Genomic DNA, 27,801 nt, shown 5'->3' with positions numbered 1-27,801 from the left:
GAGTGCCCAACTGTACTATTGTCTGGATACCTAATGTTTATTTTAGTTGTTGTAGACAAATGCACATCTCATGTGTGTGCCCTGACATAGGTGTGTCTCCTGGTAGGACGGACACACAGAGCGGTAAATTCCTGTTCAAAGGTTTTTTATTGGTGGTTTCCACATAAGCAAGAAATGAAAAAAACATTACAGACATTATAAACATACAAGGGGAATCATACAGTGGAGGTACATTAGCTTAAAATAATGGCTGTGAGGGTGATAATTGGATGGGTGACATTAAGCATCAGAGAATCGGGAACATAACTTAACATAACATAATAAAAAATCATATGAGTGGACTTACATGTCGCATAAGTAGGAACAGTAGTATCAGTGCCTTGGCCCACAGGTGATTTTATCTGCTGTCGAGACAGTATGGGTAGCCAGCTAAATGTCGTGGAGAGCTTAAGCAAAGCTAAGATGGAGTTAAGGTAACTGGGAGCGAAAGTGCTGTGTAAGCGGTTCATGGTGGATTGCGAGCGCTTAAATAATTGTCAAGAGTGGCCCACATTCGTCTCTGAGGAGGACGCCATGGTGAGTTTTGTAGTGATATGTTGTCAGCTTCTCTCAGGTTAATTACCCAATTTAACCAGCAGGCAAAGGAGGCTTTGCGGGTGTCTTTCCAGTTATTGTGAATTACTTTTACTGCAGCCATGAGGAAAAGATCTAGTAAGGCCCTATCATTGTCAGTAAGGGACATTGCATTGAGGAAGCCAAAGACCAGGGAGGATATTTCTCTGGGGGAGGAGAAAGAGAAAACGTTAGTGAGAAATTTGAGTTTGTAAATCCAGGACACCTGGTGGCATAGTCTATTTAGTCTTGAAAAGTAGTCCAGGAGGGAGGGAGGGCTTGCAGAGAGTTTTGCCCTAGTGTTCGCCGACTTTACCTTCAGGAAGTTATAGAATTCAAGTGGAGCAAGGTTGTATCTAGTCTGGAGTTCCCTGCAGGAGGGAGGGTAAGAACCCTTGTATAACTGGTGTGGGAAAAAATAATTTTTTTAGTCCAAAGGTCAATATGTAGTGGTTTGCCTTTATACAACACGATGCAGTTATGCCAGATCGATTCCCATCTAGAGCGTTGAATGCTGTTGTCTAGGAGTTTATCAATTTTCAGAAGAGCGATTTTTGTGTTCTGTAAAATGGGCTTCGAGCAAGTGGTCGTGTTAAGTCTTGCGGTCAAACCGGCAGCTGGGGCAAGATTTCTGAAAAGGGGTTTTTCAATATCTGGCCAAATGGGGGTGTAATCGGCAGGAGGAGCCAACGAATAAGATCCTTGTTTGGTGAGGAAAGCTGTTTGGTACAGCTTGAAATCCGCTAGATTGACCCGACCTAGATACTTGTCCAGACGGAGTTTCTTTATGCTAATGCTTGCTCTTTTCCCTTTCCAGAGAAATTTAGTGAGTAGGGCATCTAATTTGTGGTGGAATTTCTGAGACAAAGTGAGGGGCAGCATTGTGATGAGGTAGTTCACTAGAGGAGAGATCATCATCTTGATGGTCTCAACCCTCCCCCTCCATGTTATAAAGCGAGGGGACCATCCATCTAGTTGCGATTTAATTTGATCAAGGGTGGTTTTCTTGTTGCGCTGGAGGGTTTCAAGGAGGGTGCTACCAAATTCAATCCCGAGGTATTTAATGAAGCCGGTCTGCCAAGACAGGCCAGAATTTCCCAGCATATCTCTGGTGCCGTATATGTTCAGGGGTTTAATATGTGACTTGTCACGGTTCAATTTGTAGACAGAGTGAGCAGAATATCTTTCTATGGTTGTCATAAGAGCCTGGATGGAGGAATCTGGATGTTCTGTAACCAACAGAATGTCATCATCATATGCGGCCAATTTTACTTGCGTCTCACAGAATTCCACTCCTATTATATCGTCATTCCGTTTTATATCAGCGATGAGGGGTTCAAGGGCCAGAAGGAATAGAGCTGGTGAGAGAGGGCAGCCCTGTCTGGTGCCCTGTTCTAAGCAGAATGACTCTGATAGGGAGCCGTTGATGACGATCCGGGCGGACGAAGAGGAGTAGAGGGCCATTACCATGTCTATATAATTTTTCCCCAGGTTAAAAGATAACATGCATTGTTCCAAAAAGGACCACGACACCCTGTCAAACACTTTTTTCGCATCCAGGGTGATGGCAACAGAGGGGAAGGCTGTTATTCTGTCTTTTTCCAAGACATGGCAGAATAGTCTGGTATTATCGTTGGACAACCGGTATTTAAGAAACCCCACTTTAAAGTTGCTAATCAATTTCGGGAGGATTGTATTGAGTCTGTTGGCTAGGATTTGTACATATATCTTGCAATCCAGATTGATGAGCTAGATTGGACAGTAGTTTTTTGTTAAAAGGGGGTCTTTACCTTCTTTCAGGATGACTATTATGGTGGCCTCACCCATTGATTTAGAGACACCACCTTTTATGGCAAAGGAATGGAATAATTTTAATAGGGAAAGGCTGAGGGCTTTTTCAAAAGCTTTATAGAAACTGGCCAAAAAGCTGTTGGGCCCGGTGGCTTGTTACTCTTGAGTGATTTAATGGAGGAAGAGAGTTCCTTGTCAGTGAAAGGGGATCTCAATTTGGAGCTATCATCTTCAGAAAGTCTGGGGAGCTTTAGCGATCGTAAGTAATTGGAGCATGACTCTGGGTCAAACGCCATCTTGTTTTTGTAAAGGTCTTCGTAAAAAGAATGGAAGGTGTCTAGAATTTTATTTTGTTTGGTATGGATGTTGTGGGCGGGGTCTTTAATCGACGTAATATTAAATTGCTTTTGTCTATGCTTAAGGTAAGACACGAGCAATTTCCCTGCCTTATTGACCTCGCATAATTTGAGTGCTTTAAATGTATTTATCCACACTCCAGCGCGTCTGCTCACAATTGTGTTGTACTCATATTTCTTTTTAATAAGCAGATGTAGAGCGGGCTTATTGTCTAAGTCGGCTGAGTGGGAGATTTCTAGTGACTTTATATCTTTCTCAAGTGCGATGAGTTCTGAGTTTAGTTTTTTGTTGGACTGTGCCCTGATACCTATAATGACACCCCTAATTGTGGCTTTGAGTGCATCCCAAACAATAGAGGTGTCGGTACCCGGGAGATCATTCAGTGCAATGTGTTTTCTAATGGCGTTCTCTATTAGTTGTTTGGTCTCTGGGTCTGCGAGGATGTCACCATTGAAGCGCCAGCGTTTCGGGGGTAGGAGAGAGCGTGAACCTGCGAGTTTAGTGTTGATACAGGAATGATCTGAAACTAGTTTGAGTGCTATGTCCGTTTCTTCTATGAGGTGTGTGAAAGGGCTGGAGATTAGGATGTAGTCAATTCTGGAGTAGGAATAATGGGGTGCCGAGTAAAATGTATAATCTCTTCCGTCAGGGTGTTGTAGTCACCAGGAGTCCCTTAAGGTAAATTTGGAGCAGATACGATTGGGTATTTCATGAGAATGATATGTGCATTTGGATTGGCGATCTAGAGGAGGGTCTAGAGGGAGATTAAAGTCCCCGCCTACTATCAAGAATTCTTCTTGAGGAATGCCCTCAATGGAGGTTGAAACAGATTCCCAGAAGTCAGGATGGTCTGATTTCGGCCCGTAAATGTTTACTACGTGAATGGGTCCTCATCTCTCATTAGGTGTGTGATTAACAATCTCCCATATTTGTCTTGAGTGTTGCATGTTGAGGGTTCGGCAGTTCAGTGGATAGTAGCGTTGTGAGTGTACATTTTCCGCTTGTTGGATGAGCCGCTAAATAAGTCCATGGTCTGTGGTGGCGAGACTTCCAGAAGACGAGCAAGATCCTGAGGATTTGAGAAGACCTGTGGCCTGCCATGTTCGATGATCTTAAACTTTGACAGGGACAGCAAAGGAAAATTGAATGTCTTTGAATGTCTTTAGCCTTCGGTTTATCTCTTAGAGCCAGGAAACCTTTCCTCGTTTCGATAGTCTCTTTGGAGTAATCTTGAGTGAAGATTATGCGATGACCTTCCCAGGTGATGTGGTGGTTTTTCCTGGCGTATTGTAAGATGGCCTCAGTATGTTGGTAGTGGAGTGGTTTGCAATCAAGGGGCGAGGGCCTTTCTTCCCTTGGGCATAGAATGTTGGTATTCTGTGCGCCCTGTCCAGTTTTAGGCCGTGTTGGAATTTGATCCCTGTGACCATCGGAATCCTAGCTTTAAGGAAGGCTACACAGGAATCCGCATCCTTTTCTGATTCTCCCTGAACACAAAAAAACGTACATTTCCTATTCTATTGCAATCCTCTAATTCAGCATTTTGCCGCTTGAGATCAGTTGTAGCATTCTGAAGATGTTTTATGATTTTGGAGGATTGCGAGGTTCTGTCCTCTACATCGCTTATACGTTGTTCGGCCTCACAGATGCTTTTGTTCATAGAGCTTATGTCCACCCTGATTGCTGTGAGTTCCAGTTGCATGGTATCAGTATTGCATTTCGTCGATGTGGCTAAATCATGGACTTCAGCCAGTTTCTTAAGGATCATATCCATCGTGCTGGTCAGATCTGATTTGGCTTTGATTGGAGATTCCGACATTGTTGGCTCAGGTCTTACTTTTTTATTGTTGGTCCTACTGTCCCTGTCTGCCATTTTTAGCAGGCAAGACAAACTTTATTCTAAGAGGTCTTGTTGGTAATCCCTCTACAGATCACTCTTGTTCTTCTCTGCACTTTGTCTTTTCTTGTCTTGTGGATGGCTTTTGTTTACCAGGTTGCAAGGGAAGAGACAGTGAGGCTTACTGTGCTGTAGGGGAGTGCAGCAGAGCAGCAGTACAGTAGGTACAGCACCGGACTATTAAGAGAGAGAGTACGCTGGGTCTGGTGTTGGTGCTGATAGGTAGGAAGGAAGTCGCCGCACTTGAGGATTGTCCTGTGAGAGAGCTGTTGGTTGGAAGAAGGATCAGCGTGCAGCCATTTTGTCGTATAGCATGTTGGCGGTGTGTAATTGTAGGGCACACCCTGTTGCGAGCACTTTAAAGGTTGACCAGCACAAGTCTGATTTAGCAGGCGCTCACAGATGGTTGCAGTGGGGCAAGGTGCAGAGGAAGGGCTGTGATAGGATACCTTGGAGCCGCAGAGTCGCAGAGTCGCAGAGCAGGACCGGAGGGTTAGTGCGCCATCTTTGCAGGCATTAGGAGTTGTAACATGCACCAGTTCGCTGGGTAGGGCTTTAGCGAGATATATCGCTGCACGGACGCATGAGAGGGAATCCCTACCAGATCACAGCTTGTTGTCTGAAGACTCACCCTCAGCTTTCAAATTGCTCTCATCCTGACTGGGGTCGGCAGCTCGTTGTCGGGTGTTGGGTGATTCTTCCGCACGGCCCGATTTGTCTAACTCCAAAGTAGCCCCCACTCAGTGGTGGGTCCGGAGAGCCGTACAGGACCTGAGATTTGGCGCGCAGTGATCACATTGTTCACTCGCCTTTATCCGCCACCATCAGCGAGTCAGGCAGCGCGAAGCAGAACAGGTGACTTGATGGAGCATAACGTTGCTCCTCGGTGCTGGCGGGGGATATGCAGATTACTTAACTCTTGTGCCCAGCGAGGGCGTATGAAGAGGATAAATTTAGAGGGCTCTCCCCTGCGTTTAGTGAGGCAGCATTACTCACAGCGTCATTTTCCCCTCAGCCGGCGTCATTGCTGGGCCAAGCAGCTCCTCTTCGTGGGGCTGAGGTGAGCATTACTATCAAATTTTCTGCAACGGTGAGGCACCCACCTTAAAGAAACGCCGGATTTGTGTGTAGTGGCCAGTCCGGTCAGATCGTCAAAGGGCCACAGCTTATGCAGTTGTGATTCAGTTAATGCCGGGAGTCGGCACCATTTTAATACTCCACGGCAGGCTCAGCATGGGTCCGCTGATGGTGTGGATTCCATCTGATTAGGGCATCTGCGACTCAAAATTTAGATGTCGGCATGTTCCACAAGATGTGGGGACTCTAGGCCCTGTGTTCTTTTTCGGAGAATGTCAGGTTGCCTCCTGAAAGTAGACAAAGTCGCTCTCCTGCATGCCGAGCGACGGGTTCAGGCTCCTTTCTTTGTCTGGCCAGTGTGTGAGTGAGTTTGCCATAGGCCACCATTTGTCTTTGTTCTCCTTGCCATGTGGCTAGGGGCCTGTATGTGTTCTATGTTTTCAATGCCTCCTGCTTGTTGTTTGAACATGTGGCTGGTGGCCATTTTGTGTAAGACACCAGTGTGCTTTTGCCATAAGCCTCCATGCCTTCTTTGTTGTGGCCATGCCTCCTTGCTGGTTGTTGCTGTGACCATCTGGCTGGTGGGCATTTTGCGTAGCCAGCCAGCGTGCTTTTGCCATAGGCCTGCATTTCTTCTTTGTTGTGGCCATGCCTCCTTGCTCAGTGTCTTTGTTTGACAATGTGGCACTGGTTGGCAGCATTTTGTTCGTCCAGCCAGTGTGCCTTTGCCATAGGCTTACATGGATGGATTAGATATCACTTTAATAATATGCTTGAGGATCATTGTAGTATGTATATTACGAAAATGATTTTGATGAACGGTGCTTATATATGTTATATGCATGTTTTTATTTTGCACCTCCATTAAGTTTCTTCTCATCCGCCCATACAAACATCTGCAGTTACTCATTTCTTTATTATACATTTTTTTAATTTATTGGTTTTTATTTCTTTATTTTTTATATATCTTTTTAATTTCACTTTTTCAATGTTAGTTTATAATTAAAACATTTTTTACATTTAAATTTAGTTTCTAATGTTATTTTGTCTTGCAATATTTTCATTTTTTTTTTCATATTGCCTCTGTCGATCCATCCATCCACCATAAACGCACAGCCGGGCAACAGCATTCAGTTTTTAAGGTATTACATTCCTTTTACTCCTGGACAATCTGGCTGGAGTGCACATTAGACACATCAGAAGCATTTATTTGTGTAATGATGATTATTAGATTTCCCCCAGAGCACATTGCCTACAGTAGGCATACACTACCTTCAATTTTTTTAAAGATTAATATTCCATTTACCTGTGCAGTTTCCTGAGTGCCACGGGTGTCCCCTTGAGAAAATTTGGACATAAAGGAAAGAGCTGTATGCTGTGTGTTATTCTGATGGGGAATTACAATTTACATAAATCAAAATTACATTTTACGGTATGGTAGTATGGTTTGACTTTAAAGTGCTTATTATTTCCTAAGTAAACCACCACACTTATATCACCTTTGTCTGTACTAGTTGAAACTGCACACAATTCCACATTTCACACTAAATGTTTTCCTTGCTTGTTTACTTTTAGGTGCACACGAGAAGAGACATCCCTTGAAGTACTGCCAAATAGAAGGCCTGTGCAGTCACCTCACTTCTCAAATCTCTTCCGCTTTTGCAGCTTAGTACAACTGCCAACTGAGGGCTTTAAGATGGCCTCAAAGAAAGATACTTTCAAGAAAGTGGTCAGTGAGAAGAAGCAGCTTCCCACCAGTGGTATGTCGCCCCAAACCTTTTTTGGACCTCCATAGGTGTGTCCGCTGCACCAGCCTCTGGGGAGCGTACTGAGATCAGCACTCCAGCATCAAAAGCAGCTCCCCAACCTAAGTCCAAGGCCATGTCTGTCCGTGTGGTAACCATTCCATTCCTGGCGATGCCAACGAGCTGTGACACTGAATTTGATATGCCCCTTCCCAAAGTAGCACCCAATCACTTCAGGAAGAAGAGCAAAGTGCAGCCGCAGCGAGCAATAGTATATCTTCCTGATGTTGGAGCAGAACAGGAGATTGAGCTTCCTTCCGAGCAATAACTTCCTCTTTTAGAATCATTGGCTCCAAGATCTCCAACAAGGAGAAGGAAGGGTACTACTTCACCATCTTCTCCAAGCACCACTTCTGATGATGATGATAGAGACATGAAGTGGACCTGGCAGAGTCCAGGAGAGGCAAGGGAAATAAAAAGTTCCTGAAAGCCTTAGACTTATGGAAGGGGATGATGAGGAGGATGAGGACGACGAGACAGTCATTGTGGAAGGTGACACAGAGGAGTCCAACATTGCTATTCAACCTGCTCCAAGGGATGTGGTACAGGTTGTACCACCAGCTCCCATATTTGCAAAGCTCCAGAAGAGACGTGCACTAGTAAACGCTACCTCAGTAGATGTATGCACTGCAGAGAGGCAATCAACGATACACCCGCCTACCTCCAATTCTTATTCAGGCTTTGGCAGTGGCACATGTAAAAATGTTATTTTCCCCAATTAGCGACTCTTTTGCAGTTAGCATAGAAGGGAAGCACATTGCAGTATGCACTATTTGACACACAAATGTTCATCGAGATAAGTCTGGTAAACATTATGGTAGTGGAGGCCATGTGAAAAAACATCATGCAATGAAGATGAAGGTGCACCTTAAAAGGAATTCAGAACGTGGTCATGATGGTGAAGGTGAGGAGGAGAGCCGGGGATCAGCAACAAGTGCAATCATGGTGGGAGGTGATGATGATGAGGAAGAAGAGGGTGACATCCTCACACAAAGCAGCCCTGTCCCCAGCAGTAACCCACCTCAGTGACTTCATAATGACACAAGAGTCAGACTCAGCTGGAGCCACCACGGCATACAGTGACTGCCCCACTACTAGGTGCACTGAGACTACCACTTCCTACTCCTCAATAGTCGCCTGTGTCAGTGGCCCAGAAAAGAAGAAAAAAATAAATGCTACCATCATGGGCATGTTCAGGCAGGCAGAGCCCCATGACCACAACCACCCAATGGCACGGTTGTACAATGGGAATCAGGCAAAAATCTTAGCACTGTACCTCTTCCCACTTTCTTTTGTGGAAGGGGTGGGATTCTAAGAATTTGTGGCAGCCATCTGCCCAAAATGGAATGTTCTACGTCTGACCTATTTTACCAGCGTTGTTGTTCCAGCACTGCATCATCATGTGCTGCAATTGTTTGGACAAGCTTTGCAGCAAAGTGTTGTTCTCACTATCAAGTAGAGGACAGATATGTGGACCTGTTGTCAGGCGACTGATTACATGTTAATCACTGCACAATGGATCTCTTTTGTGGGGGTAAAGCAAAATATATCTACAAGTCTTCACCCTGAAGAAAGTTTTAAGAGCGTCATGGCATGCAATAGTGGCCATGTTCACCATGGAGAAATCACATACAGCTCCAAACATCTTGGACTAATTTAACAGCAAGGTGTATAAATGGCTGTGCCCAGAGGTCTCAGAATTGAATTTGTTGGCAAGGCCATGTGAGACAGTGGCTATTTCAGGGTCCGGCGGTTGGCCTATTGCACAACCTGGTGGTGGAAGACTTTCTGAAAAAATAAGGCATAGTCAGCAACATACTGACTACCTGCAGAAGAATCTGCCATAACTTCAGGCATTCTTTTAAAGCCCGGAAGCAGTTGCAGATTATTCAGCGTGCTAACTGTGTACCAGTTGAAGCCCTGATGCAGGAGGTGCCAACATTTTGGAACTCGACCTTTTGGAATGTACAAACAGATAAAAAGAGGAGGGGATGCAATTGGGAAAGCTATGACCATGAATGCGGACATATGGGTCCTAGTCAAATGCCTAGCACAGATGCTACTCCCTTTTGAGGTTTTCATGCTGGAAGTTAGCAAGGAGGACAGTACAATGGATCAAGCTATCCCGTTGTTGCATCTGCTTCAGGACCAGATAAAGAAGGTGTCTGAAATGTTTGACCTCACAGGGGTGAATGAAAACACAGAAGTGCATGCCTGGTTGTGAGCTTAATCCTCTGCTTGGCTTTGAATACAAAGCAGCATCATGACATCATGTCAGCCAAACAGTGTATCTGAGCCACAGTACTTGATCCTCAGTCCAAAACAATACTGCCCACTTTCACAGATGTATTGTTGAGCAAGACGGAGACCTGGAAGAAGAATGGCTGGAACTTAGAGTCCCACCCTGCAGTTCTGGGGTACTACCTTCAACTTCCAGAGAGGGCAGTTTTGTCTCACAGCAGCCAACACAACCATCAACCAGAACACCGGCAACAACAGCAACAGAAATACTGGACCCAACCTCTGCATTGTATTGGTTTCAATCGGCAAGGCTTAAGTCCTGTGCAGAGGTGATGATAAAAGCGGTTGAGCAATTGGCAGTACCAATGGCCATCCCAATGATGTTCCAGGAGTATCTGGATGATCCAAAAGAGGTCTAAGTGGATCAAAACCCATTGATGTATTGGTATGGGAAGATGCACCTTCTGTCTGCTGAGCATGCATTCAGTGCAGCTGATGCGGTTTTTATAGTGAAGAGGACTAGTCTCTTGCCTCTAAACTTGGAGAGATTGACTATGATCTATGACCTTAGCCATACCTGAAAAGGTCTGCAAGTTCTTTTAGATGGGTTTTATAGTTTTATGCAGGGGGTAAACCTCTAGGTAGATATTGATAAATTCTATATTTTAACATGTGGACCAAAGACCACCCGCTCAATGTTGTTTTTTAGCGGCCATACACCGATAAAGAAAACAACGAATTTAGTTACCGAGCATTCCAGTTAGCACCAACTTGAAATGGGACCATCTGATTCTTCAAAAATCCCAGTTGATAGAGGCGGCCGGTGAATCGCTGTTTAGATTTGTAAACAATTTACGAAACAATTTCCCCAAAGAACTGATAATGCTATACAGAAATAAATGTCTGTCAGTGAGTACATATTTTGCTGGAGTCTAGGGACTTTAGCGAGGCTCTTAGGAATTCCCAGATCCAGATTTTATTACTCATAAAGAATTGTGCTTTGATTTTATAGAAGACAAGGTGGGCTTGGCAACTATCTTCTAGTAGAGTAAAATGTGGTCCACTCCAGAGGTAAACTTCACTCGGGGAATATTAGAGGGTTGTCTGAAACAGACAAATGTGCGAGACATCCCATGGATAAAGTACATAAAAAATACCCTTCTTGGTTTGGGATTAACTAGTGTTTTGACAATACTAGTGAGATTGGCACACGTATGAAGGCTTTGGTAAAGGACCCATACCATACCCATAGAGACGAGACTCAAGAAAGCTCTGGACATGGGAACGTCCATGTGTATGTCCTTTTGTCAAGTTGTCAAGGTATGAAGCCTTATCTATTATGGATAAAGGCATTAGAACATAGATTTTACTTTACCCACCTTCAAATAAGTATGATTAACTTCCTGGTTGCCTTTCCATTTACTGGAACTTGGTTTGCTTCATTACTCTGCTGCCCATGTGATACAGTGTCCATACAGTCCACTTAGTATGGTAGTCTGCATTTTATATTCAGCTTTTAGAATCTGTTTTTTATGCCCAATTTTATCAGGGAAATGTTTTCAAACACATCAAGAAGGTTTACTGTTTTTACAACGCTATGAATCTCCAACAATCTGTTATGCAGTATTGAATTGTATTACTCAGGCGAGAACTTTAAGGAAAAAGTTTGCATTGTGACTCAGTTATGACATCATAGAAAGGCAATGACCTTGTGCAACTTAGTATTTTATCTAGATGATTTTATAGTGTATGATCTGTTTGTAATCAGTTTTTTACCTTGTACTTTTATGCTCTTTTTGACCAAATAAAGATTATTTGATGAAGATGACTATGATCAAAATGAACCAACATTTCATACCATACAATTACACCTTTCCTGAAGCAGCAGAGGAGGAGGAGGATTGGTCAGACACAAGTGTATAAGCTGACCAACTTTTGGGTGAACCTCCTGGGTCTGAGTACGAACTCCACTTCTCTGCCCCCATATCACTTTTTAATTATTTCTTATTGAACTTCTATCTTTGCCCCCCAAAAAAGTAAGTAGTGGAACATTATTATTTGTATGTCAGATTTATGCTGCTTCACCATTTTTTAGCCATATATATATTTCTAGAGTACCGTTGGACCAGTGTGCATTGAAGAATCCGCCACAATTCCTTCATGACATTGGAGACAATGCCTGCCTCCCTTGCATGTCTATACTTTTTTGCATCCCTTATCAAAGCTGCCCCTGAAGATTGTTGATTTACAAGAGGGCCAATAACAAATTTCAATGTGTTGCCTGCATCAAAGAAGAATTGTATACCTACTACCTAACCTACTTGTGCTTGGTTTGAAAGAGATACCTACAAATATTGCAATGGTGAGCGAGTGACTGTGAGTGATAATTGGTGATTCATGTGGTGGCAGACAGTGAGGAATGGTGTTGAACTGAAATTTGGGAACTTGTTTGAGATGATTTGCAATGCTTGGGGCCCGAATGATGGAGGATCATACTTTCCTGTAGGTGATTGGCCTTTACAACCTTACTGAACAAAAATTAAGCTACACAGTCCACTCCTATGATCCTTCTGTTTTTTCATCACCAAGTAAGGCTGCCCCAGATGATCATTTGATTTACAAGACTGCCAAATTCCAATCTTTTGCTTGCATCAAAGGGGAGATATTGTACTTAGCACCATGCTTGTACTGGAACATGTGACCATTGCACCAACAATTGATTATTGAGTGATTGTGAGTGATGATTCATGTGGTGGCAAAAAGTGTGGGGGGTATTGAACTATCATTTGGGAACTTGCTTTAGATGATTTGCAATGTTTGGGGCCGGAATGACGAGCGATCGTTTTTTCCTGGAGGTGATTGGCCTTTAAAAAACTTACTTAGGGAAAATTAACCTTTATGGTCCACTCTTGTGATCCTTTTGTTTTTTTATCACCTAGGAGGGCTGATCAGATGAATATTTAACTTACAAGACTGCCCAATTCCAATCTGTTGCTTGCATTAAAGGGGAGATAGTGTATCTACCATTGTGCTTGGATTGGAACAGGTAACCATTGCACCAACTAGTGATTATTACGTGATTGTGAGTGATGATTGATGATTCATGTGGTGCTAGATAGTGAGGAAGGGTGTTGAACTTTAATTTGGGAACTGGCTTGAGTTGATTTGCAATGTTTTGGGGATGAATGTTGGGGGATCATTTATTTTTGGCGAGTGGCTCTTTCACACTGAGCCAGATTTACTTGTAGGGCCCTCTCCCTTTTACTGGTCCTTCAGAGACCAAAAGACTCACTTTAGTTAACCAATAATAAACTATACAAAAATACTGCAATTCTTTTTCTCCACTTGTTCTTCAACAGCAGTGCACTTCAATTCTATCTTGCTCGGGTGATGACTAGGACGGGTTACTTGGAGTCAGGAGGATGGAAGAACTCAGGACGGGACTACCTCATAAACAGCTAGAAGCAAGAAGTTATCAAGTTCAAAGGGAAAACATGACTCTGAGGTTTAGTACTCAGCTATGTGGAATGGAGAGAGGTACGTTGATTTGTGATATGCTGCTGTGTGTGTGTGTGTGTGTTGCACTGGTGGCAAAAGTGAAACTCTAAGTCCCCCTATTTTTTTTTACTCTGCCTCTGATTCTTCCTGGTATACTCCTCATGAAGTTTACCTTTCTTCTGCCCTCCTCCTTTACTCTAAATTACAGATTCTGTTTTGCAGTCTGCAGGCATTCTAGTCTCCTGCACGAACAAAAGGCAAAGGCTGAGCTCAGCACTCCTGCTTGCCTACTGGTTCAGTCCATACAGGCACTAATATAGTATCATTTTTCTTTTAGCAATCATATTTGGAATACTGGGTGGGTGGCTTCTCTCCTCCAAAATGTTATTTTTTCCAATCCCCAAAAAGACAGAACATTTAGATATCTGATAACTTGGGTCTCGGGGCAGAAGGACTGTTTGCAATGCATTAACTGTACTGTGTGATGCTCATTTCTTAGTTTTCTTCCACAACCTAATGATGATGATGATGATCTGCTGCTCATTGCCCAGATGAATGTTGTCCTTGTGTAGTGTTTATCTTTGTCAAACCTTTCTTCAAATTCCCTTTTCCATCCCATCCAGTCCTCAATCCCCTGGCCCTCTCCCCCCTGGTGTGTGATTTATTGAGGTGTGGCCTAATATACACAATCAATGGATCACACACTTGGTGGGGAAGATGTGGAGGAAGCAACCCCAACTCACTGCATAATCTTCTACGCAATAACCCACACAGGCCCCATTTACCCAACAGCGCATACATTTATATTTAGAATGAAAAACATCAGTCACCAGCATCATCATTCAGGCCTTGTGTTGTGGAACTGTAAATGTCTAACCTAAGATTATCCACTCCAGACTTTGAGGCTATTTTTTATGACTTGAAGATTTTGTAACTTTAGTAGCTCATTATTGCTCAAATTACTACTACTGTTATGTTTTTGTTATTTTATCACTATCAGGAATTTGTTGTTGTGTCATAATTTAGTAGTCTTGGCACAATTCTTTGTAAAGGTTTGATATAACCCAATAACTTAAGGCCAGATGTAGGTAGGAACGATTTACCGAATTTAAATTACCGAATTTTACCGATTCGGTAATTTAAAATCGGTAAATCAATGGGTTTGACATGTAGGTATTCCAGATGTGCTGGAATACCGAATCGGATGAATTCGGTATTTACCGATTCGGTAAATACCGAATCGGTAATTCCCATTCATTCCTATGGGCTTTGAAGCCCATAGGAATGAATGGGCATTACCGATTCGGTATTTACCGAATCGGAAAATACCGAATTTCACAAGGGTGCAGGGGGTGTCATTTTGACACCCTCTGACACCCCCAAAACAGGCACGGGTGCCATGTGGCAGGCATACCTGCCCTAAGGGCAGGTCTGCCTGTCACATGGCATAGGTGTGCATGCACACTTGTGCATGCACACCGGAATCAGTATTTTACCATCAAATTGGATTTGATGGTAAAATACCGATTCATTAAGGCTTCTGGGACTCTGAAGAGTCCCACCTACATATGGGTGGCTCCGAATCAGTAAATTTACCGATTTTTTATTTTGCCGAATTGGTAAAATTACAGAATCGGTAATTTTACCGATCCGGTAAAATAATGCCCACTACATGCCATTCACCTGTTTACCGATCGGTAACGGCCAAAAATACCGATTTTCGGCCGTTACCGACCAACCTACATCGGGCCCCTAGTTTTCTTATTTCCATTTAGTTGACTGCGATGGATAATCTTTCTTATTAATCCTACAGTTGGTGCTTGCATGGGTATAAGTGGGACCTCACTTGTGAAGTTGTGATGCCTTGTATAATGTATGTGTAATAGTATTTAAAAAATGCAGCGGTCACTCCAGGGAGCATCATGGCCTTCCCTGTTATTGCTTCATCTATAGTCAGGTCAGACAACTATGACAAAGTGAACTAGTTAAGTTAGTAAGTAAGTAAGTAACTGCTACTGCAAGTAATCGTTCATCTAGGTTGTTGTTGTCAATGTTTGAATCCTCAGGATCAGGACGATGCTCAGAATGGTCCACCTCATGCATACACTCACACACTCATATAGCCACCTGCACATAACCTCACACACACTGATACAGACAGTCACACACCCGCTCAGATCACGTTACAGACAGTATCACTCATTTGTAGCACAACTAGTTTACTAATCTAACTTTTGTAGTATGTTAGTACATTTGTTTAACACCAATAAACTCTTAAAAACAGTTACACTAATTGAATGATGTCATCAGTGATGCCATTTGTAATGTCATCAGTGATGTCATCAATGATGTCACTCAACATGTCATGAAGGATGCAATATGTGAGGTCATAAGCAATGCATTGTGGTGGCTTAAGTTATAGTTTGCTCAGGTAACTATAACGGCTGAATTTCACTGGTTTTGTACAAGTGAATTCTGAGCCTAACTATAACTTCCCTGAAACCATTGTTTGTTTCTGTGAATTTCTATGTTTTTTAAAATGTTATTTCCTAGTTATGATGTCCCTATAACCTTTGGTTTTTTAAGTGAATAAATATATATTTCCAAGCAAAAAATAACGATGCTGCACTCCCAGGGGGCATCAAAATCATGTAGATTTTAATTGGCATTCGCAACTTCCCAAAAATGCCAACACATTTCAACTATTGCAGTCTTGTTCATGGTAGCTGAGTCTGTTTGTAAATTACACCATGCACTCAAAAGTCTTATATCCACTATAGGCATTCTGGTACTCAAAGTCCAATAGTTATCAACCTTTTGATTATTGCTAGATTCGCTCAGTAATATAAAAGGGGCCATCCTTTTAAGATCTAATCAGTATTGTCACTGAGGGGTGTCAGCATGAGTTCTTAGACCATAGTTCTAATGCAGTCTGCTGCAACACTGCACACAGTTTTGACTTTCCTTAATTTCTTTGGACAGTCTGTGTGTGTAATCTAAATCCTTTTACCAGCAACACCTATGTTCTTTAAAAAAGATTTCATTTACAAGTCACCAGTCTCTCCAATTAGGGACTCGTAATTGCCAGTCATGCCAATATGGATTCTGTGGCCCACCCCCCATATTTCGCAAGGCTGTCTCGGGTTCAAAGTTACAGAGTCCTGAGATCTCTTGGGATATGCAGTAAAATAGGTGGTATTGTCAATGTTGTTCAGTCCATCTGGATGCAATGATTTTAAATGGTACATCCAGATTTTTTCTCCAGAGTCCAGTAGCTCTTCCTTTAAGACTTGTTCCACAGGGAAAATATTTAAATCTGAAAGTAAATGATCCACAAGATGAAAATGATTGACTATAGGCTGGTCAAGTTTCAAATGATTGCTGATTTGTGGTTCATGAATCGTTTACCGAGGTCATTCACTCTTTGGCCTTCATATTGTTTTTTACAGCTTTGGTGGTGACACTAAATCACACAAATAATGTATGTTTTTTTTTGTAAATATTTTTTTATTGCAAAATTATATAGAATTTCCATCACATTACATATATGCGCCTAAAACCCGGAGGCCGGCTTGCATTTTGCTGGAACGCTGATCTGAACGAACTCCTTATAGCCTTTTCTGGTTGTTTAAGCAGTATTGAGTACTCAGGATATGCAGTCAAGCGGAACGAATAAAATTTACAGCGAAGAAAAAATATGCATTTTATGTTTTTTGTTTTCATTTTTCAAACTTAACTAATAAACTTCACACATGAGTCAGTACGACAGTAATTTATATGTGGTGTATTATCTGGCATCGAAGCTGCCCTGTGAGAGAACAATCGTGCAAGTCTCCCAATTTCACATCCCGCCCGCACACCCCCCCTCTGCCAAGCCCCACTGGAGTGTGTCCAGCCCCGTTACTTTCCCATGTGCTGCCTACCGTTGGTCTCGACCCCTAGTCAGTGTCCTCCTCATCCTCAGAGCCTTCAAGATCCTCCACCGACAACGGCTCACAAATATCCCCCCTATAAGTGTTCCACGGCTGCCAAACCCCATTCCATTTGCGTGGGTTATCTCTCAGTTTGTAAACTGCCCTTTCTGCCAACATGAGCATATCCATGTTCCTGCTCCACTGTGCCAATGTGGGGAGATCCGCCGTCCCCCATTTTTGTGCAATGTCTCGTTTGGCTGTCATAAGTCCTATCGTAGTCCACACCCTCTCATAAAATGTAAGATCCGTAGGCCCCCATACATTCAATAAGCACACCCGTGGGTCTAGTGTGAGTGTGGTGTGAACTGTTTGAGTGATAGTGCGGAGTACCCGCTGCCAGTAGCTGACAATACATGTGCAGCCCCAGAGTGTATGTATGAACGTGCCCTCTTCCCCGTAACCCCTGAGACAGTATGGATGCTCAGCTCGCTGCAGTTTGTGTAGTGTAGTTCTCGTGTAATATATCCTGTGTAAGATTTTTAGTTGTATCAGGCGGAATTTAGACGATATGCCAGCCTCACGTGGTGATGCCATGGCGGCGTTCCAGTCGGATTCGTCTAGGTCTCCGACGTCGTCCACCCATTTGTCTTTTAGCCTCCCCAGCGGGTCAGGTAAGTTGTTGATTAATTTACGATATGTTAATCAGGTCGCGCCTTCTTGCATGAAATCTGTGAGCAGACGGTCCTCTAGCGGGGAGGACTCTGGTGGAGTCGTGTCTGGTGGGATCGCCACTTGAAGGGCGTGTCTGATCTGTATATATCTATACAGCTCGCTGTCCCCCAGTTCGTACTGTTCCTGAAGGGTCGCAAACGGAATCACTCCCTCCCTAGTCCACATGTCTCCCACAGTCGATATCCCAATGTTATCCCACTGGGTGAAGCCCTTAGTGTGTCGTAGGTGTCCCAGTGCCTTGGTGTCCCACAGTGGTGTGAGCTTTGTGATGGTCCCATCCCAGTGCAGCTTCGCCTGCGCCCTGTACCATAGTTGTACGGTGTGTTTGGTAGGTCCTATAAGTTTCGCCGCCGTGCCCCGGTGGTACAGAGGCGCTAGCAAGCTATTTGTTCCTAATTGTGTCCTGTCTGCTTTGAATGCCGGGTCGTCCTGTGGAGCATGCACCCACTGGTTGAGGATCTTGAGTTGGGTCGCCCAATAATATAATTGCATATTAGGCAGTGCAATTCCTCCATCATACCAGCTCCTATTAAGCTTCTTGTGGGAAATTCGGGCTGGCTGGTTTCCCCAGAGCAGACTCGAAATCTGTGCTGTTACTCTCTGGAGGAAGTTGGCTGGTACCAAGTGTGGGGCGTTTTCGAGGACGTATAGAAAGCGCGGCAGTGCCATAATTTTAAACAATGCTGCCCTGCCCAGCAATGTTAGTGGGAGTTCTTTCCAGTGTTGCACATCGTTACGGAGCCGAATCAAAGGGGGCTGCAGATGGAGCGGGGGGGAAACTCAGCTTCATCTCGAGTGATATGGATTCCCAGATATTTAAAGGAAGAAGGAGCTATCTCCAGCGGACAGGAGTCTGGCAGGGGCGGAAGGGGCCCTTTGAGCTCAAAGAGTATCGACTTCGACCAATTGATAGTATAGCCTGACACTCGCCCATGTGAGTTGCAGATTGCTAGGAGGTTTGGAAGGCTGTTTTCTAAGTCTGTGAGGTATATCAACATGTCGTCCGCGTATAGGGACACTCTGTCTTCCCACTGTGGATCCCATCTAATCCCCTTCAGAAGTTGTGTATTGCGGATAGTGACCGCCAGCAGTTCTAGGACCAGTGCAAATAGGAGGGGCGATAGTGGGCACCCCTGTCGCGTACCACGTCCTAGACGTATGGCCCGTGACGTGTGTCCATTCACTACTATCCTGGCCATGGGATCCTTGTAAAGCATCCTTATCCAGGAAATAAAGACAGGTCCAAAGCCCATGTGAGTGAGCACCGCGAAGAGATAGTTCCACTCCACCAAGTCAAACGCCATTTTGGCGTCCAGTGATAATATCGCTGCTGGTTCCCGCAACATTGAGAGTTGCGCCACCACTCCGTGTACTCTGTGAAGGTTTAAGGCCGTGCTTCTATGCGGCATAAAGCCGGACTGGTCCGGATGAATCAACTGACTTAGGCATGGCATAAGCCTGTTCGCCAGCACTTTCGCTATTATTTTGGCCTCCGGGTTCAGGAGGGAAATAGGTCTATAGGATTTGCAGTCGCTGGGCGGTTTACCCGGTTTCGGGATGGCGACTATAGTTGTCATCCGTTGATCTGGGGGCAATGTTCCCTTTATCCTAATCTCTTCATACATTTGGAGAATTGGAGAAGGGGCTTACTCAGGGACTCAGACATGGTTTTAAACCACTCAATGGGCACCCCGTTGGGGCCCAGAGCCTTACCCGAGTGGAGGGAGTTAATGGCCGACTGAATCTCATCGGCCGTTAAGGAGGCGTCGATGTCCTTCGCCGCCTCTTCCGTCAGCATTGGCAGAGGCACACAGTCGAGGGCATCTCGGGCCTCGTCCTCCGCCACCACTGTTGTCGGAGTATACACTTCACTGAAATGATCAGCCAGTGCTTCTACTATTTCCTCCGGCTGAGTGTGTACAGTGCCACACGAGTCCGTAATTTGCAGTATGTTCCTACCTCCCCCTTGTTTCTTGTCCAGCCACGCTAGGAGTTTACTAGCTTTGTCCCCAATGTCATAAATTCTGTGTTTAGTCGCGGCGATGTCCGCCACGGTCACACGCCTCAGATGGTCATTGAGGCGGCGTTGATGTACCTGTAGGTCATGAAGTGTGTCTTCTGATGGGTCTGCCATATGGGCAGTGTTGGCCCTCTCGAGGCCCAACTCCAGTTCCAGTGCTTCCCTCCTTTGTGCTCTCTTGTGACTCGTTATCGCCGCAATAGCCTGACCCCTGAACACTGTTTTGTAGGCTTCCCACAGTATTAAGGGGGAGTCTACTGAGGACTGATTCTCCTCAAAATATAGCTGGGTCGCTTTCTTCAGGTCTTTACTGATCTGTGGGACTTTGAGATACCCTGGAAAGATCGGATATATCCTCTTACGTTTGGTGCCTGTACTAGCCACGGTCAGAGTGACTGGCGAATGATCCGAGATGCCCCTTGGTTGTATCCTTGCTTCGCTGATGTAGAGGAGACCGTTACCCAATGTAAAAAAGTAGTCTATCCTTGAAAGGCTATTGTGGGTCGCTGAATAATAGGTGTATTGTTGTTGATCTGGGTGTAGCGTACGCCACACATCCACCAAACCCTGCGCTTCTAGAAAGTTCTGGAGCTTGCTCGGGCCATCTGTGTGTGTTCGTGTGGGGAACCGATCTAGGGTGTTCGTGAGCGTCATGTTAAAGTCTCCACCAATAAATAAATCCCCTTCAGGGAGTTCCAGCAGGAGCCTACCGAAATCCGGCAGAGCTACTGCTTGCAGCGCTGGCGGGATATAAACGGAGACCACGTTTAGTAGTCTACCCTCCCACTGGCCATGCACCGCTGCAAAGCGGCCTTGATCATCTACTTTTGTGGATTTCACTATGTACTGGGAAGACTTTCGCAGCAATATGCCTGTGCCACGTGACCCTGAGGTAAAGTCTGCGTGCACTATCATATGGTACCCCCTCCTGTCCAGAGCTCGTGTGGCCGTCCCCATCAAATGTGTTTCCTGTTGAAGAACTAGGGTGGGCCCCTGTCTCTTAATTCCTTGCAGCACCAGGCCCTGTTTGATCTTGTCGCCCAGGCCTCTGACGTTCCACGACATGATTTGCAGCGGGGCTGGAGGAGTGTGTCTATCTATCCTGGCCATAGGAATTGCTAGGGTTTGGGCCCGAAGGAGCCCGTATGGTGCAGTCCCTCTCTAGTCGTATGGAGGGATCACTATAGGCCGCGAGGCCTTCTCGCCCTGAGTGATGTGCTGTATGGGGACATGCGCGAGGCAGGTGCGACTCTACTGTACCTCCCGCCATCGGTCTCTCCCAGTGACCCACGGTGCTTTCCAAATACTGAGTCATACCAAGTAACATGTGTGTGTGCAAAACCAGAACTTGCAGGACCAAGTGGTCCCAAACTTTAACCGTCCCTGTTAAGCATGGGCGAATTTTGCGAATCTCGCGTTCGCGAATTTTGCGGATTTGCGAACTCGCAATCCGCAAAAATCCGCGAATTCTCGCAAATTTGCGGTTTTTTTTTTTTGTGTTCGTGCGGGTTTCTGCCAGTTCGCGAGGGTTTTGTACAATTTCGCCAACGCGAACTTACCTGTCGGGTCGCAAGTTTTGCGAACTTGTTGTTTCTACGTGTCCAGCCTGTTTGGGACACTCTTCTTCATCACTGCCACCCTCTGTCACCACTGCCACTCTCTGACTACTCATGCCACCCTCTGGCCCACCCATGCCACCCTCTGTTTCATCACAGCACCCTCTGGTTGTCCAGTGTACATTATTGTGGCAAAGCAAAGCACATCTTCCCTGCCTCAAGTGACCTGAATTAATTTGGGGCTGATTAATGTGTCACAGAATATTTTTTTAGCTGGCACCTGCTTCCTTAGTGCTTCCTGATTAGTGATCTTTTGCACTTGCTAAGTGCTTTCATTGTTGCAAAATTAGTTACAACACCTGCCCTGCCCCAACTGACAATAATGAATTAGGGGCTGATTAATGTGTCACTGTTGGATTTGAACTTCCAGCCTGGCTCCTGCTTGTCTCCCTTAGCTGTAATTCAGGACCTTTGTGGCATATGTGTAACTATTCTGAGGGTCAGAGCAGGGTCACATAATAGTTGCAAGCAGGCAACTGAACTCTGGAGGGGCCCCTCAGGAAACACTACAGGAAATGGCTACTAATGATGAGCTTGAACTTTTGAACCTGGTAAGTAGTTTCAGTTTTGCTAAGATCGTATTTCTGCAATTTAGCGCTTATTCGCGGGGCGCGAAGTTGAACTGGGAAGCCGCGAACTCACGCGAACAGTGCGAGCAAGCCATAAAATCCGCTGCTCGCAGATTTGCGGATTTCGCGGGAAATTCGCGAATCTCGCGGATTGCGAATTTACCGAAAATCCGCAAAATCCGCGAGCGGAACGGATTTTCCGCCCATACTTAGTCCCTGTACCCCAACCTACCCCCCTCCCTGCCCCCCTGCTACACAGACTCAAAACTGCCCGCCCCCCCAACTGAGCAGAGTGCATACCCCAACCCCAAAACAGTGCACTTGCGCGTCGTGGTGAGGGACTCTCCGCTGCCAGCGGTCTCTCACTCACACCCCCAGAGGTCCATCACCCAGTGTTCAATGGCGGGTAGCGTGGGCGCAGCACAATAAGTCAAATAAAGTATGGAAACCGGGAGATTACAGTTCCTCGTTCTCCTCCTGACCGCCTTCTTCTCTTAAGGGCGAGCTGCTCTCTGGGCCCCCTCCCGACGCCTGGGAGTCCGGATGTCTTCCTGCATTTCGGCCCTTTGGGGGCCGGTTGGTACGCCGAGGGTGGTGGCCCGGTCTCCATCCCTCCAGCCAGTCCTGCACCGCTTCAGGGGTGTCAAAGAACCAAGTTCTAGTTTCTGCTACTACCCTGAGCCTCGCGGGGAAGAGCATGGAGTATGGGATTTCACGTGTCCTTAGTTCTTTTTTAACCTCAAAAAAGGTCCTTCGCCTGCGTGCGACGTCCACCGTATAGTCGGGGAAGAAGGCTATGGTGGAGTTTTGGAGCCTGATAGGAGGGGACGTCCTGGCCGCCTGTAAGATGGCGTCCCGGTCCCGGAAATTAAATAGGCGGGCAACAATAGGCCGCGGATTCGCCCCCGGCTTCGGTTGACCGCCTGGTACGCGGTGGGCCCTCTCTACGGAGAAGAAAGCGGACAAACCCTTTGGCTTAAGTTCGTCTGTAATTAGGCTCTCCACATACAAATCCATGGCTCTCGTGCCTTCCGACTCCGGTACCCCAATAATGCGGATGTTGTTCCGCCTAGAACGCCCCTCTTGCTTATCAAGCTTCTCACGCAGCAGTTTATTGTCCTGTGCCATCTTCCCCATTGCCTGCTGAAGTTCTGAGGCATCTTCCACTAGGGATTTTGTGACCACTTCCATGTCTTTGACTTTCTCCGACATTTTGTGGAGGTCGGCTCTAAGCAAAGTGACATCCGTGGAGATGGAGCCCACCGTTGTTTGTAGATGAGCCAAAGCCTGCATCACGTCCTCTAACGTTGCCTTCTTTCCTCCCGGGGCATCCGCAGTTTTGCCTCCCGTGTCCTTCCCCGTCACAGGGAAGGTAGTTGTCTTGTCGGACGTGTACCATTCAATGCGGGTCTGCGTGGCGCCGCCCTTCGGTCCTTTCCCTGCCATGCCTTTGGGTTTCGTGGCCTTCGGGCCCCTCCGCTCCAGCTTGTTCGGAGCGGTTCACCCACCTCGGCCACTGAGCGTTGGTGTTCTCGTCCACACGTGAGCGCGGCCAGGGAGCCTCTCAGATGTCCGCCGGCCCCAATGAGCTGTCCCCCCCCCGGGCCCCCGGGGGATCGTATTGTGCTTCCGAATCGGGTGTGGTCTGCTGCGTGTGTTTTGGCTCACCAGCCGGGCAACTGTAGGGTGAGGAATGTTAACGGTCTATAAGTGCGCAGTGTCTTTCTCCGCTTAGAAAATGGCGGCCGTCCTTCACCATCCAAGGCCCCCCTCCACCTGTGGCCGTCGGTCATTCTGCGAGCAGGGCCGGAGGTGTCGGACACAGTGCAGTAGTGCATGCACTCTTCCTTCGATCGTAGGCAGTGCCCAGTCTGGTTGAGTAGTTGCGGGTCTCGGCCGTCTCGTACGGCATGCGGGCACTTCCGGCTCAGGTCCTCCGGAACCACTGCACTTCTTGCCAGGCTAGTCGATCAGGGAAGGTCCCGGTTCGAGTGGTCGAAGTAGGCCGGACTGCAGTTTCGACGGAGCTCGGTCCCCAGGCGTCGGATTTGAACGCCGCTTCCTGCTACTTGTTCCGCCCGGTCCTAGGCTCCGGTTCCCTCCTGTAGGGCTTGAATATTGTGGCGGATTATGAGCCGGATAGTCGAAGAGGCCGCTTTAGCCGCGGAGCCTGTCCCTTATGCTGCCGCCATGATCGGCTGCTATCCACGCCCCCCAAATAATGTATGTTGATCGACATTTAAGATGCTGTTTTATTCCATAGGTCCTTCTCGTAACAGAACTAGTTACTGATTATGTTTTTAAAAGGTATTCGCATGTGATGCACCTTTTAGAGTCACAGCTATGAACCCCTGCATTTGTTACAGCTCAGCACTTCATAAATCATTCTGTTTGTGGAGATTTTCTTGGCAGAGTAAGGCATATCTGCTGTAAAAACGTTAGTTGTAATGACTTTCCTTGCAATGGCATTTTCAATGTAAAAACAGTATTGTAAAGCTATTTGTTTTAATGGCTTACGTTGTTCCGATATACATCTGCCAGTTACAGACCTGTAGGAAATTAGGTTCAGGGGGTTGAAACCCTTCCCTAGCAGCAAACACAATTCCTGTCAGTGTGAAACACAAGCAAAGTGCACATTAACCTGTGCTGACCCTCTGGTAGCTTGGCACAAATTTAGTCAGGCTTAACTTAGAAGCAAGGTGTAAAGTATGTATGCAGTATTTCAAACAGTAATAATGTGAAAACACAGCACAAGAAAAATCCCATAGCAATTTAGAAAAGTAGAGTACAATTTAATACATTATTCAACACCAAAATGACAAAAATTGAATTAGTAGAGCAGGAGACGTGCAATTTAAACGATTTCAGGTTAATAAAGTGATTTAAAGGACAAAGCGCCACTTCCCGTTATCTGGTCATGCCTCCCTGCCCTGGTGTCAGGCTGGTTGCATGAGCAATGCCCTTTGTGTGAAGGTACGGCACAGCCTATTCAGTTGCACGAGGGTCTGTACCCAACTTCACCCCATCCATGCTGCCAATTTATGACTTATTCAGGCATACCTATTCCTTAAAGTAAATATGTAATTACAATTTCTTAGACGACAAACATGATATTCCCATCTGCTCCCAATTGAAAGTTATCACTTATCACATTTAGTAAGTTAAGCTAATACTATCTTATTGGAGAGGTAGGCCTCATAGTAGTGAAAAACAAATTTAGGAGTTTACCAGGACACGTAAAACTTAAAAGTACACGTCCAACTTTTAAAATTCACAGCACCCTGCCCTCTGGGCTGTGTAGGGCTTATCCTAGGGGTGGTTTACATGTATTAAAAAGGGAGGTTTGGGCCTGGCAAGAACTGTATCTTGCCAGGTTGAAATGGCATTTCAAAACTGCACATACTGGCTGCAATGGCAGCCCTGGGACATGTTTAAGGGCCTACTTAAGTAGGTGGCAAAATGTGTGCTGCAGGCCCACTTGTAGCACAAAAGTGCAGAGAATAAAACAGCTAAGGAATCATAAGGGAAACCTCAATAAAACATACATTTTGCAGCCAACCATAAGCCTAAAAATGTCTTTTACAAACTTTCTTTCAGAAAGGCAATACATTGACTTTGAGATATTTATAAGGAGCCTAACATTCTCCTTTAGATGTATGTGGAAAGTAGCGCAGTTTTAGGTGGCAAAAAGCCCATGGGCAAGGTGGGAATGGCAGCTTGTGCATAGGGTAAGGGATCCCCTCAAAAAAACAGCAATCACTGAAGGGCAAACAGCGGCATAGAGAGTTTGTCGGTGTTTGTTCCATGAAGAAATGTTCACAAATCTTTTCCTGGAAATGTGAATAAATGAAAACATAGATTAAAACTAGAGGTAAAACTACTGCCAGTATAAAAATGGTAACTAAATGGAAAATATCCCCTGTCCCGAATACAGAGGTAATACAGAGTCAGCTGTAAAATCCCATTTGTACCCAACCAGGTATTACCCAAGTGCAAATTGTGCATATCGTGGGTTTTTGTCCAGCCAACTGTTTGCTGGTCAAACCTGGGCAGACAAACAGCCCACAAGTGCAGTGCGCACACCTTTTAAAGGTGGTAAGAGGTGATATTATAGTCTTATAGCCTGACTTTGTGGGCTCTACTTCCATTAAAGGCCCGCTCCATGTAACGAGGGAGCAGGCCTTTAATGGCCGGTAGAGGCTGCTATGGAGGGCTCTAAGGCTGTTAGAACATTCTGCCCCTAGAGGGCAGAATTTACTAATTTGTAAAGCAAAGGCCTCATAGAGCCCGAGGGGGGTTGAAGTCCCTCTGGCCCTGTGAGGCCTTTTTTCACAGCAAAAGTTGTGAACAAACATTGGAATGTTTATGTTCCGGGGTTCTACTAGCCATTAGAAACCTGGAGAACTCCATTGTCTTCAATGGAGCACTCAATATTCCAATGTTCTAATAGATCTATATCCTCCATTCTGAGGTGCACGAAGGGGAATCAGTGCAAATTGCACTTTGAGTAAATGCCAAATATTACTGGATGTGCAATTTGCTCCATCAAGGCCACTCAACTTGGGGCTCAATACATTCACATATGCACATGTTCACATATACAAATGTTTGTGTGTGCGGTGTCCCACAGAAAGAATGTGCTTTATACTGTAGGATATCTTGAGAACTAGGATGCTTGACACTTTAATATGAGGATTTGTGTAGGTAACGCCTGGCTTATTTTGTGCCAGAGAAACTTCAAAATGGAAGCACAGACTGGAATTCGAATATAACAATTATGTATATACATGGTATCTTCAAAATATAGTGACCATGACACATCCTTTTCGGTAAAGAAATATTAGTAATTAAAAAGAAAGTCAGGGTCTGGCTCATCTATTCAGAAGAACTATCCTGGACATTTGAAAACATCTGTTCACGTTTGTAAGCCAAGTAGATTCCTAATATTAACTAATGAAAGAGTAATGTACAAACATCCCTAAAGCTTCTGGTAAGTGTCTTGTTTTTCCTTCTATTTTTGAAGTGTTTTCTTTTCTTACTAGACTTTTAACTATTACATTCCTACAGCTTTTGCTTCAGATACATTTAATGTGAGCTGTTATTAGAGCCTGAGTGGAATTCTGTACAACCTGCACAAAACAGAAGATGATGATATGTTTTGTTGGGTAAATTCAGGAAAAATGTGCAACAGCAAAATATGCTGTCACATAAATGTGCGATTTGCCCTTGGTATTAAACTGACAAAAAGCAAAGAGGTAAATTGCAGTCTTGTCCAGTGAGGAGAAAGTGAATTTTCCAAAATGCGTCAAAAATGCAGAAGCAGTAATGTCTACACCCACAATATGGGGTTTCGCATACACCGTGGAAATTAAATTCCAAATCTATTAATGTTTAATTCAACACAAAACAGGTTGGAAGGTTTTGAGTAGGCTACAATGAGTGTGTTACGCATACCGTACCAAATGCAGAACTGTATCCAACTTACTGCTAGATGTATTCGCGTTTGCATAATGATGGGAACTTTCTTGCCATATTTAGGCATAAAAAAATCATGAATCCTTCATTCACAAGCTGTTCTGTCTCTACCCTCACCTCATTATAAGAGTGACAACTATATCATAGTGATCTTGACAACATGTTGCAACTTTCTTTAGAATTTGGCATTGCTTATC

This window comes from Lissotriton vulgaris, chromosome 8 (genome assembly GCF_964263255.1).
Source record: "Lissotriton vulgaris chromosome 8, aLisVul1.2, whole genome shotgun sequence".
NCBI lineage: Eukaryota > Metazoa > Chordata > Amphibia > Caudata > Salamandridae > Lissotriton > Lissotriton vulgaris.
This window is presented reverse-complemented; position numbering follows the sequence as displayed.